The sequence below is a fragment of the Cervus canadensis genome, chromosome 16 (genome assembly GCF_019320065.1).
Source record: "Cervus canadensis isolate Bull #8, Minnesota chromosome 16, ASM1932006v1, whole genome shotgun sequence".
NCBI classification, from domain to species: Eukaryota; Metazoa; Chordata; class Mammalia; order Artiodactyla; family Cervidae; genus Cervus; species Cervus canadensis.
The window spans coordinates 26,667,828-26,681,192 of NC_057401.1; the positions used below are offsets into that span (position 1 = coordinate 26,667,828).

General features: G+C 37.6%; 1 non-coding gene across 1 annotated transcript; it reads left to right on the forward strand.

Moving 5' to 3' along the window:
* Nucleotides 1-7,380: 7,380 nt before the first annotated feature.
* Nucleotides 7,381-7,487, forward strand: LOC122454648. The gene has a single exon (XR_006273466.1). It is a non-coding gene; the product is annotated as a U6 spliceosomal RNA (small nuclear RNA).
* The last annotated feature ends 5,878 nt before the right edge of the window (nt 7,488-13,365 follow it).

The following is a 13,365-nucleotide window of genomic DNA, read 5'->3' on the forward strand; positions in this document are numbered from 1 at the left end:
GGTTAGTAACTTAGCACTATTATTCTTTCCTTGACTTGGGTGAGAAATAGACATGAATTAGCAAAGATTCTCTCCTTCCTTTGAAGTCCCTTCAATCTCCCATGAGTTGTCAGTGTCTCCCTTGTCAGTCCCTTACTGATTTGGGGGAATATTGATTAGAAATGATCTATACTCTCATATGGACACTGAAACAAGGAAGTAGGATTTAGATGGTTATAAGAATGTCAGGTAGAGCATGCTTTAAAAAGACAAATTTTCCATTTAAGAAAAATTTGATATGAAAATAAACCCAAATCTCTCACTTGAGAAATCTTTTTTTATGCTTTCATTGCCAATAAATTATTATGAAAATGCCAAGCGTTTAAAAATGATATGCACTGCTTTAATGCTATAAGGAAATCTGGAAGCCCAAGAATACAAACAAAATAAGCAGTTTTCAATGACAGAGCTTCACTGAGCCTCATTCATATAAACTGGTATACTGGGTGTCAGAAACTTAAAGGGAAACCAAAAATTCTAAATTTGATATTTTTTCATTGTACAAAAAGCATTTCTTGAAAACAAATGGTAGAACAAGGCTAGTTGTCATTTTCATCTATCGTTTATGTTTTTCTGATTGAATTTTCAATCCTCAAGTTCAGCGACGGCCGATCTGGTGGAGAGTTTGAAAAAGCACCTAATTAAAAAAAAATAAAACTCGGCAACACCAGAAAAGCATTGTCACCGAACAATAAGTAACGCTTCCATCTACAGTATCACTTAAAGATGAATCCATTTTGGGAGCTGAAAGGTGGCCGCGCACCTGCGGCACAAACCTTAAATGAGAAATAAAGACAAGCGGATAGTAGGGTGCCTTCCTCTCTTTAAAGTAAAATTCTTTACAACATGCAAGACAAATGACACAAAAGTGAAAGGGCAGTGATGCAGATTGGATAGGCTTACAGCATAATTGAATTAAGGCTTGTACGCCACATATGACCACAAAGCAGGCCTATGGCTCGGGCCAGCTGAATGGAGGTGGCTGGCCTGACAATAAAGACCCTTTAAACTGGTTAAATGCCTCATAAGCGTGTGTGCAGAGAGCTTTCTAGCTAACAGGTGGCTGAGTAAACCTCAGCTGGTGCTACACAGGGCTGTCGCATTGACCTTCTTTAGGATAATTTCAGCCCTCTTTTAAAAAAAAAATTGTTACTGTACTTGCTGTGGTGGAAACAATTTAGGGATGAATAATTTCTTTCGGTCCCTAGAGGCTCTCTCTCTCCCTCTCCCTCTCCCTCTCCCCCTCTCTCTTTTTTTCTTGAACTCTCTCTCTCTCCTCCTCTTTTTCTCGGTCTTGAAACGGAATTAACATAAAGGAACAGTGACAACAGCAAGCTGAAAAGCATAGCTGGTGGGAGGATTAAGTATATCATTGAAAGGAATTATGTTGTAAATGGCTGGGAGGGGTCGGGGCTTCTGTTCCTTGGTCCCATCTGGTCCTTAAAGAATACCTTGTTGTAATTACCCCCAGATGGTTTGTGCTCACTGGGGTCTGGACAGCCAGGTGCCACTGTGCCCTGCTGGGTGTGATATTCATTGCTACATGCAGTGACAAAAATGGACTTTATTGAAACCTAATTTCTTCCAGGGTATTACACAAATATGAAATGAACCTAGCTCATGGAGAGAAAGCCTTGTTTATTTCCAAGCTGAAGCAGGCTCACCTAAGATAAGGTTGCCTGGTTATTTTACTTGTAACAATTCTAAAAAGAAGCAAAAACAATTCACAATGTGTGTTGGATTTAATTCAGTTTTTTAAAATAATGAATGTAGTCCACATCAATGGCAGGTTTTTATTTCTTGCTGCTAGGTAGTTTTAAAAGTGATAGCTAGGATTTTTAAGACCATGTTGTGATCATTTTACTTTGAAATTAATAGGAAATAAAGTGAATCATAGTATATCCATGTGTAAACACATTTTGATATTAGTGAGCAAATATTTGTATAACTCAAAACTTAATCATATATTATTCACTATAAAGTATCACACCACTTAAAAAACAAGTTTGAACATTCTTGTGTTGTACTGTAACACTTAAAGAAAAACAAGAAAACTAAATATTAAAAAAGCTTAGCTGTCTTGGTATACAAAAAGAATTTTAAAAAATTATACTTTAACTTTCTATCAGGAAATTTCACTTTTAATTTTTAAATATATTTTTAAAGCAGAATAACTTGAAAATGAAAGTTAAAGTCATAATCGTAAAATTCAGTTATGTTTATTTTATTCTAATTATGTTTGCAGTAGGTCTAATAATCTTATTTGATAAGTTATATGAGAATATCTTGTAGAGCTGACTAGTTTTAAAAGCAAAATATTTATCCATCCCATTTCTTATTATAATTTTGCATGTATAAACATTGTAGCAAAGTAGCTCAAATTCATTGCTTTAAATCATGAATTTTTTAATGTAGAACTTGGAAATTTTTAACTTGAAAGTCAAATGGGAATTAGAGCAAAGTGTAGAAAATGAATACATGTGATATTCTTATTTTCTTTATAACTATAAATTTTACACAGTATTAAGAAAGTATAAACAGTTAATATAATCATAATGAAAGTATTTACCTTTAATATATAGGAGTTACATATGTTTACTATGAAAGTGCTAACAAAAGGGAAACAAAATACAATGTTTCTTGCTGCATATTTAAGAGAGAGTTAAATATGCAGACTATCAAATAGAGGGAAATGATTTTTTAAATTGGCAACTTACAAAAAAACTGGCAACTTACATGTTAGGAGCAATTGCTCTGCCAAACTGAAGTTTGTCAACTGATAAGAACATGCTTTATGTACTTTGTAAATAAGATTTTAAGGGAAAAGTCTTAAAGGTAAAAATAGAATACCAGTATTCTGTTCAAACTTTACTGTATTGGGGGCAGCATAATTTTGTTAGTATCTCTGATATGCTTGCACTAGGGAGGACGTCTGTGACATGTGGTGAAAAGTCTCTGGAGGAGAGTCCGAGAGACCTGAACTCTAGTCAGCCTAGCCCTCAGAGCTCTGGGATCCTGAGCATTTATTTAAGCTCCATAAACTGTAGCTTCCTTCCCAGCAAAATGATTGTAAAAGAGCTTGATTAAAAGATCAGATTTGTGTTTTTAAAAATATGTGTGTTTGATGATGTGATTTCAGACATTCAAGGAAGAGCGTGGAGACCACCGCGGTCCAAGCGTTCGTGATGAGGGCTTGAATAATGACAGGTTAGATGAGATGAAGAAGAGAGGACAGAAAGACATTTAAGACTAGGGAGGAAAAGGAGTGTGAATTGGGAGTTTTAACTATGAATTAAGTGGAATCCTCATTTTTTTTCACTTTTGATCTATTTTTATTTTACTTTATTAGTTTTTATTGGAGTTTAGTTGTTTGTAATGTTGTGTTAGTTTCTGCTGCATAGCAAAGTGAATCAGCTATACATGCATCCACTCTTTTTTGGATTTCCTTCCCACTTGGTTCACCACAGAACACTCAGTAGTGTTCCCCTGTGCTCGTAGGTTCTCGTTGGTGTTGTTCCATCGCTAAGTCATGTCCATCTCTTTTCAACCTCATGAGCTACAATATCAGGGTCTTTTCTCATTCCCTCTCTCTTCCTTTCTTCTCTTTCTGAGACTTCAATTATACATCAGTTCAGTTCAGTCTCTCAGTCGTGTCCGACTTTTTGCGACCCCACGGACTGCAGTATGCCAGGCTTCCCTGTCCATCACCAACCCCCAGAGCTTGCTCAAACTCATGTCCATCCAGTCGAAGATGCCATCCAACCATCTCATTCTCTGTTGTCCTCTTCTCCTCCTGCCTTCACTCTTTCCCAGCATCGGGGTCTTTTCCAATGAGTCAGATCTTCACATCAGGTGGCCAGAGTATTGGAGCTTCAGCTTCAGCATCAGTCCTTCCAATGAATGAATATTCAGGATTGATTTCCTTTAGGATTGACTGGTTTGATCTTACAGTCCAAGGGACTCTCAGGAGTCCTCTCCAGTACTACTTAATTGAAATCATCCATTCTTTGGTGCTTAACCTTCTTTATGGTCCAACTCTCACATCCATACATTACTACTAGAAAAGCCATAACTTTGATGTTACGGAACTTTGTTGGCAAAGTGATGTCTGTGTTTTTTAATATGCTAAGTTTGTGATAGCTTTCCTTCCGAGGAGCAAGTGTCTTTTAATCTCATGGCTGCAGTCAGCATCTGCAATGATTTTGGAGCCCAAGAAAATGAAATCTGTCACCTTTTCCACTTTTTCTCCTCCTGTTTGCCATGAAATGATGGAACTGGGTGCCGTGATCTTAGTTTGTTTTTTTTCTTTATGTTGAGTGTTAAGCCAGCTTTCTCACTCTCCTTTTTCAACCTCATCAAGAGACTCTTTACTTACTCTTCAATTTCTTCCATTAGAGTGTATGATCGGTATATGTGAAGTTGATATTTCTCCTGGCAATCTTGATTTCAGCTTGTGATTCATCCAGCCCAGAATTTTGCATGATGTACTCTGCATAGAAGTTAAATAAACAGGGTGACAATATACAGCCTTGATGTACTCCTTTCCCAATTTGGAACCAGTCAGTTTTTCCATGTACAGTTCTAACTGTTGCTTCTTGACATGCATACACGTTTCTCAGAAGACAGATAAGGTGGTCTGGTATTCCCATCTCTTTAAAAGAGTTTTAGTTTTCCACACTTTGCTGTGATCCACACAATCCAAGACTTTAGCATAGTCAATGAGGCAGAATCGGTTAGTTTTCTGGAACTCCCTTGCTTTCTCCATGATCCATCAAATTTTGACAATTTGATCTCTGTTTCCTCTGCCTCTTTGAAACTCAACTTGTACATCTGGAAGTTCTTGGTTACTGTACTGCTCAATCCTTTCTAGAAGGATTTAGAGCATAACCTTGCTACATGTGAATTGAGTGCAATTATACAGTATTTTGAACATTCTTTGGCATTGCCCTTCTTTGGAATTGGAATGAAAACTGACTTTTTCCAGTCCTGTGACCACAGGTGAGTTTTCCAAATTTGCTGGCATATTGAGTGCATCACTTTAACAGCATCATCATTTAGAATTAGAAATAGCTCAACTGGAATTCCATCTCTGCTAGCTTTGTTCATACTAATGCTTCACTTCCTAAGGACCACTGAACTTCACACTCCAGGATATCCAGCTCTAGGTGACTGACCAAACCATCGTGGTTATCTGGGTCATTAAGATCTTTTTTGTATAGTTCTTTTCTGTATTCTTACCACCTCTTCTTGATCATTTTTGCTTCTGTAAGGTCTTACTGTATCTGTCCTTTATCGTGCCCTCCTTGCATGAAGTGTCCCTTGATATTGCCAGTTTTCTTGAGGAGACCTCTGGTCTTCCCCATTCTGTTATTTTCCTCCACTTCTTTGCATTGTTCATTTAAGAAGGCCTTCTTGTCTCTCCTTGACATTCTCGGGAACTCTGCATTTAGTTGGGTTTATCTTTCCCTCTCCCTTGCCTTTCACTTCCCTTCTTCCTTCAGCTCCTCAGGAAGGAGGAGTAAAGCCTCCTCAGACAACCACTTTGTCTTCTTGCATTCTTTTTCTTGGGGATGATTTTGGTCACTGCCTCCTGTTCAGTGTTAAGACCCTCCATCCATAGCTCTTTAGACTATTAGATTAGGATCTAATCCCTTAAATCTATTTGTTACCTCCACTGTATAATTATAAGGAGTTTGATTTAGGTCATACTTGAATGGTTTGTGGTTTTCCTACTTTCTTAAAATAAAGTCTGAATTTTGCCATAAGGAGTTCATAATTTGAGCCACAGTCAACTCCCAGTCTTGTTTTTCTGACTGCATAAAACTTCTCTATCTTTGACTGCAAAGAACATATTCAATCTGATTTTGATATTGACCATCTGGTGACGTCCATGTATAGAGCTGTCTCTTGGGTTGTTGGAAAGGATGTTTGCTATGACCAGTGTGTTCTCTTGACAAAGCTCTGTTAAGCTTTGCCCTATCATTAACTTGCCTGTTACTCTGGGTTTCTCTTAACTTCCTACTTTTGCTTTCCAAGCCCCTATGATGACACACATCTTTTTTGGTGTTAATTCTAGAAGATGTTGTAGGTCTTCATAGGAAGAGTCAATTTTTTTGCATCAGTGATTGTGGCATAGACTTGGATTACTGTAATGTTGAATGGTTTGCCTTGGAAAGGAACTGAGATTATTGTGTTACTTTTAGATAACCATGGTTCCTTTCTTTATGTTTACAAAGCAACAAATTTCTATGTAAATAAGCTCTAATAAATTATCCTTGTTTTGAGTTGAGTTATGCCTTCTTATAGTTCAGTTTCTTGCTGAACTTAAGAACAATTCTGCATTACAGTAGGAAGAAACACCCCTGCTAATCAAGCCAAAATTAGACATCTAGAATGCAATTTTTTATTCCAAACCTTTCCAGTTATCATAGCACTTCTGTCTGCCAGTCTCAATACATCCTCTACTAATATTTCCCTCTGAATGTACTCTTCTTCCTCTAAAACATCTGAAGAGGAAAAGGAGAGAGAGATCAGTGAGGAGAAAGGTGCTTCTTGGATTAAAATGTGAATTTAGACTTTGAGTTGTCTGGATTCTTTGCAAAAGTAGAAAAATTTCTAAAATGTGAAGAGTTTTATTCTAAGCTGGGACAGGAAGATTGTGTGGACACTAGATCCAGAGTGCAGACATCTATTTCCTCATGATCTACAATTCTGAATATTCTCTGTAAGTCTCCAAAAGTCTGCAAAAAATAATAAAAAGGAAACTCTTACCGACATAGTTGTCACTACCTTCTTACTAGTCTATGTCAAATTTTATCTTCTTGAAGGCCTCCTTTTTTTTCTAGAATTAATTTTTTTAATATGAATTTTATTTCTCTATAACCATCTCATTATATGTAAGTCCAAACTCTTGTGAAAGCGTTAGTTGCTCAGCCATGTCTGACTCTTTGTGTCTCCATGGACTGTAGCCTGTCAGACTTCTCTGTCCATGGAATTCTCTAGGCAAGAATACTGGAGTGGGTTGCCATGCTCTCCTCCAGGGGATCTTCCCAACCCAGGAGTCTAACCCAGGTCTCCTGCATTGCAGGAAGACTATCATCTGAGCCACCAAGGAAGCTGTCAAAAGGGGCTTGTAAAGATCAAGCTCTCAAAAGGGGCTTAGAATGCCCTTTGGCTTCTTGTTCCTTCCTATCTCTTTAGCCTCATTTTTTTCTGCCTCCCTCCTTACCTCAGTCTTCAACAACACAGAAAACAATTTTAGGTACTCTGCCTTCATATATGAGTTGTTACCCCCATGTTAAGTCTGATGAATTCCTTTTCTCCCTTCAAACACCAGCTAAAGTGCTCACTTCAGCAGCACAAAGAGTAATATTAGAACCACACAGAGGAGATGAGCAAGGCTCCCAGACAAAGATGGCATGCAAATCTGTGAAGAATTCTATGTTTTCATACTGTGTGATTCCACTCATAGGAGGTACATGGAGTAGTCAAAATCATGAAGACAGAGAGTAGAAAAGTGGTTAGGTTGGAGGAGGAGAGGGTAGTTATTGTTTAGGAGGTGGAATATCAGTTTTGCAAAATGAAACATTCTGTGGAGGGATGATGGTGATGGAAGCACCACAGTGTGAATATACCTACTGCCACTAAAGTGTGCACCTAAAATTAGTTAAGGAGGCAAATTTCATCTTATGTGCATTTTGCCAAAAATTTTTAAAAAATAGCTGAAATTCCAGTCTCCTTTTCTCTGTACCCTTCCCATTCCCAGGGGGAGTTATACATTTCCATTATTTAATCAGTAGATTAAAATAGCAGCACCTAAGTGAATGTCAAGAAGGCTAATCTTGAACTCACTGTAGTTTAATATTCAAATATGTGGTTGGACAATATAAATTTCTGAAAGATTGCCTGAGTGAAATACAACCCGTGTGTTTCTATAGATCCAAAACAATTCATCCTGGGAATGAGCCACACAAGCAGATCTTCATACATCTGGACCATATGGTTTATTCTCTTGTAAAACTGCTGTTATTAAATGTAACTTGCCATTATGTCATCATTGACCCATGCTTAAAACCACTGTAAGAAAGTCAGCCATGAAATCCATTAGAATTCAGGTGTGTTAAGAGTGGTGTACTGTTTATTGTTGTTTCAGTATCTATGAGGAAAAACACTTTAGTTTTGGCACCAAGAGTAGCTTTGTTTTAATTTTCTTTGGAGGTAATATCAATAATGTTATTAATTTTCTTATTTTTCTCTCCTCTTCAGAAAGCATAAAGACAAACTGGTGGCTCGTTCTAGAGTTTTCTAGGTCTTAGCTATACTATTCTGTATAGCCATTTGCTATTGACTTCAGATTATCCATTAAAACTTTTTTTTCCCCTCCAAATCCACTTCATTATTTGTGTCGCCTTTTATTTCATCTTGTTTCAGACCACTTTATATCCATTTTTAAATAAATGAGGGATAAATGAACTAGTAAAATTAACTAATAAATTCACCTTCCCTCTAAGCTCCTACTAAATATTGCGTCTATTTCTATTATTGTTTTTATCACTATTTATTTGTATTTCATGTCTGCTATTCACAGTGAACAATATACTCGTTTAATGCGTGATCTGTATCTTACTATAGTATTGTTTATCTCAGCAAAATTAGAATGCCTATGGAATAATATGCCTGTAAGTAAGTCTATTAGATTAAATTGATGTCTAAAAAGAAATGAAAAAGATAGTAATTCCTGAAATCAGAATGTAATTTATTCATCTTTTTAACACACATGCCAATTTTTTGCTAATTGGAAAAAGCTGAAGACTCAGATAATCTGCTGAAAGAATTCCCAGTCTTAAACAAATTCTCATTTATTCTATTTCTTGTGACTATTAGCATTCATCCAAGTATTCAACTCAATTCTTGCTCTTTGTTATGTGTATATGTGCATGGTATAGCAGACTACAGTTATAGTAAGATGTATGGTTTTTCCAGTAGTCATGTATGGATGTGAGACTTGGACCATAAAGAAGGCTGAGTGCTGAAAAATTAATGCTGTTGAACTGTGGTGCTAGAGAACACTGTTGAGAGTGCCTTGGACTGCAAGGAGATCAAAGCAGATTTCCTAAAGGAAATCAACCCTGAATATTCATTGGAAGGACTGATGCTAAAGCTAAAACTCCAATACTTTGGCCACCTAATGAGAAGAGCCAACTCATTGGAAAAGACCCTGATGGTGGGAAAGATTGAAGGCAGGAGGAGAAGGACAGAAGATGAGATGGTTTGATGGCATCTCCAACTCAATGGACATGAGTTTGAGCAAGCTCTAGGAAATGGCGAAGGACAGGGAAGGCTGGTGTGCTGCAGTCCCCGGGGTCGCAAAGAGTTGGACACAACTGCGTGGCAGAACGACAACAACAGCAGCATAGTTGGGTGAACATATCTTTGTCTCACTCGATAAATAGATAGATTGTTGTTTAGCCACTAAGTTGTGTCTATCTGTTTTGCGACCCCATGGACTATAGTCTGCCAGGCTCCTCTGTCCTTGGGATTTCCCAGGTAAGAATACTGGAGTGGGTTGCCATTTCCTTCTCCAGGGGATCTTACAGACCCAGGGATCAAACTCACCCCTCCTGTCTTGGCAGGCAGGCACTGAGCCACCTGGGAAGCCCATACTCCACAGCTTACCTCTGTTCAATTGTATCCCTATTGACGGCTTTATCTAGAAAACACCAGCCCACTTTCCCTAAACACCATATCCAACTCGCCCTTGGACAGGGGGCATAATAATATTCCCCAGCTGAACTTGTTCGTGTCCACCCTTGGTTACTCCTCCTCTTAAGCCCCTGCTCTTCATGATTGGCATCTCCAGCTTCCTGTCCCCTAAGCCTGACCCTTGGAAGTGACAAGTATCTCATCCTCCTTTTTTACTGTTTTCCCCACAACTAGCCTATTGCCAACTCCTTCTCATCTCACCTTCTAAATACTTCTGAAATCCTCTCTTCAAAGTCATTCTACCAACCTCATATCCTGCAGAATTTTAGATGAGAACCAGGATTATTTCAATAATCTCCTAAAATTCATCCTTTTTATTTTGACTGCTGTTATTTGAAAGGCAAATATTACAGTGTATCCTGTCTGCTTAAAACTCTTTCTTGGCTGTCTACCGTTCATGAATTCATGGTTTCCTCATTAGCATGGCAAGTGAAGTTTGTGTCCCAGGAGTAAACCTGTAGCTATGTGTTGGCCACTTGGATTTCTCTGCACACAGTACAGTGGTTCAAGTCTTCAAGAGTTTGCTAGCACCATTCTGTTTACCTGAGGGGTTCTTTCTTCCCTTCTTCACCCTTCCAGGTAATAGAGTATAGGTTTTAAGATCAAACAAATGCAGGTTTAGATTTCAACTCCACTACTGACATTCCTAGAATTTAAATGACAGAACAAGTCAAAACACTTCTGGTGCTTCTGTGCATAAGAATCATTACCAAACCAACCAATCTGTTTAATTAATTCTTTTTTTTTTTTGCTTTAGCAGGAATTTTAAACTCCTTGTGGACTTCCATTCTGGCTCAGCTGGTAAAGAATCCGCCTGCAATATGGGAGACCTGGATTTGATCCCTGCATTGGGAAGATCCCCTGGAGAAGGGAAAGGCTACTCACTTCAGTATTCTGGCCTGGAGAATTCCATGGACTGTACAGTCCATGGGGTCGCAAAGAGTCGAACATGACTGAGCTACCTTAACTTTCACTTAAACCCCACTAAGTACCTGCTTATGGCTTTGAACCGTCCTTAACTAATCTATAGACAGTAACAGGTTTATATTCTGAATGAATTGAAGGACTTGCTTAGTTTGTTAACATCAGTTATTCCAAAAGATTCCACATAAATTGTAAAGAATTAGTTTTTTTTTCTTTCATATTTTTAATAAATGTGATGATAATAATTAAACATTCTATCTCAGGTATTAAGCAGACTTTTCTTAGGTAAGAAGTGGATTTATTTACAGAGAAACACACTCTACAGACAGAGCGTGGCCGTCTCAGAAGGCAAGAGCAGCACCAGGGTATGCAATTGTCAGTTTTTGTAAGCAAATATTTTTATCCTGTGTCACACATGTTAGTGTTGGCTCCATGTGTGTGAGTGTGTGTGTATTTACTTCAGTCAAATGGCAGATTTCCAAATTTATATCTTGCTTGTAAATGTTTTCATTAGGGAATAGAAAAAATAGTTTTATTCTTATTGGCAGGTGTAGTCCACATATGTGTTTATTCTAGAATTTGCAAACTGTGATCCAATCATTTCAATCTAAAAATTGCAACCATATGTTTTGAAGGAATTCTGGCACTAGATGGATCACTTCTAGTAAAATTTAGTAGGTAGAAAAATGGCATAGATATCACTATGGCAGTAAAGGAATTGTGAGCAGAGAAATGCTGCACAGATAAGGAGGACCAGAAGAAGCAGCACAGCACAGCCCAAGTGATGCTCATTACCCACCTGTTGCAAGAGCCCAGACTCTGAGAATTCTCTTGGTCCATTTCAGTTGGAAAACTTGAACTTCATGAAGAATAACAGTTCTCTTGAAATCTCCTCTGGAAATTCTAAGCTCTTCTCAGAACCAAGAAGATTATGAGGCAAACCCAGAAAGAGTCTTCATGGGTCAAAAGCAACCTTGAATGACACAAAGGTCATAGTCGACTAAAGTTTGGTGTTAACTCAAAGGCTTTGAACTGCATGAATTTACTTACATGATAATTCTTTTTTCACTAAACACCTACTGTGGTCCTACACAATCCGCAGTAGGTTGGTTGAACCCAGGGAGGTGGAACCACACTTAAGGAGAGTCAACTGTAAAACTGTACTCAAATTTCTGACTGTGCCGAGGGTGGGCAATCCTAACCCTCAGTGGTCAACTGTATAGCAAAAGTTTCTACAAAAAGCAAAAATACTTTCTGTCACTTTTGACCGTATATTGCTAGTGATTTTTACTTACTTATTTTTACTTATTTATTTTTAAATGTTTATTTATTTAGAAGGGTAGAGTTTATTTGTTGCTTGTCATTGAAGTATAACTGACTTACTGGGGCTAAGTCACTGCAGTCATGTCTGATTCATTGCAACCCTTTGGACTGTAGCCAGGCTCCTCTGTCCATGGGATTCTCCAGGCAAGAGTACTGGAGTGGATTAACATTTCCTTCTCCAGGAGAGCTTACTGACCCAGGGAATAAACCCGTGTCTACTATGTCTCCTTCATTGCAGGTGGATTCTTTACCGCTGAGCCACCAGGAAAGCCCATAACTGACTTACAACCCTATGTTCATTTCAGATACACAACAAAGTGATTCAGTATTTCTGTACCTTACAAAATAATCACCACAATTAGTTTAGTTCCCATCTGTCACTATATAAAGTTATTATATTATTGACTATATTTCCCACATTGTATGCTACATTTCCATGACTCCTTTATCTGTAACTGAAAGGTTGTACCTCATAATCTCCCTCACCTCTTTCTGTCATCCTGCTATTTACCTCCCCTCTATCACTGTGAGTCTGTTTCTGCTTTGTTTTGTTTTTCTTTTTTTGTTTTTTACATTCCACCTGTAAGTGAAATTATACAGTATTTGTCTTTTTCTGTGTGACATATTTCACTTAGCAAAATACCATCTAGGTCCATCCACGCTGTCATAAATGCAAGATTTCATTCTTTTCTGTGGCTGAGTGATATTTCATTGTATGTGTATACCACATTTTCTTTATATATTCATCTATCAGTGAACACTTAAGCTGCTTCCATATTTTGGTCGTTGTAAATAGTACTCCAATGAATGTAGGGCTTTATATATCTTTCCAATGATTGTTTTCATTTTTTTCAGGTATATACCCAGGAGTGGAATAGCTGGATCATATAGTAGTTCTATTTTGAATTTTTTGAGAATCTCCATACTGTTTTCCATAGTGACTGCACCAATTAACATTCTCACCAACAGCGCAGCAGGGTGTTCTTTTTTCCATATCCTCGCTTCACTTCTTGCTTGTTGTCTTTTTGATAAAAGACATTCTGACACGTGTGAGGTGATATCTCATTGTGGGTTTGATTTGCATTTCCCTGGTGATTACTGATGTTGAGGCTAGTGATTTTTAAAGGAACTTTCTAACAACTTAGGAATGTATTCAGAAAAAAAAATATGCATGCCATTTTACACTTTGAAAAGGAACATACTGTATTTAGTCCTGTATATTATATCTAAAGTTGGGACAACTACTTTTACTTGGAAACAGTTTTTTTTCAGGTTCACATAAATATTTTGCATAGATATAAAATGGTAACTGGGAAG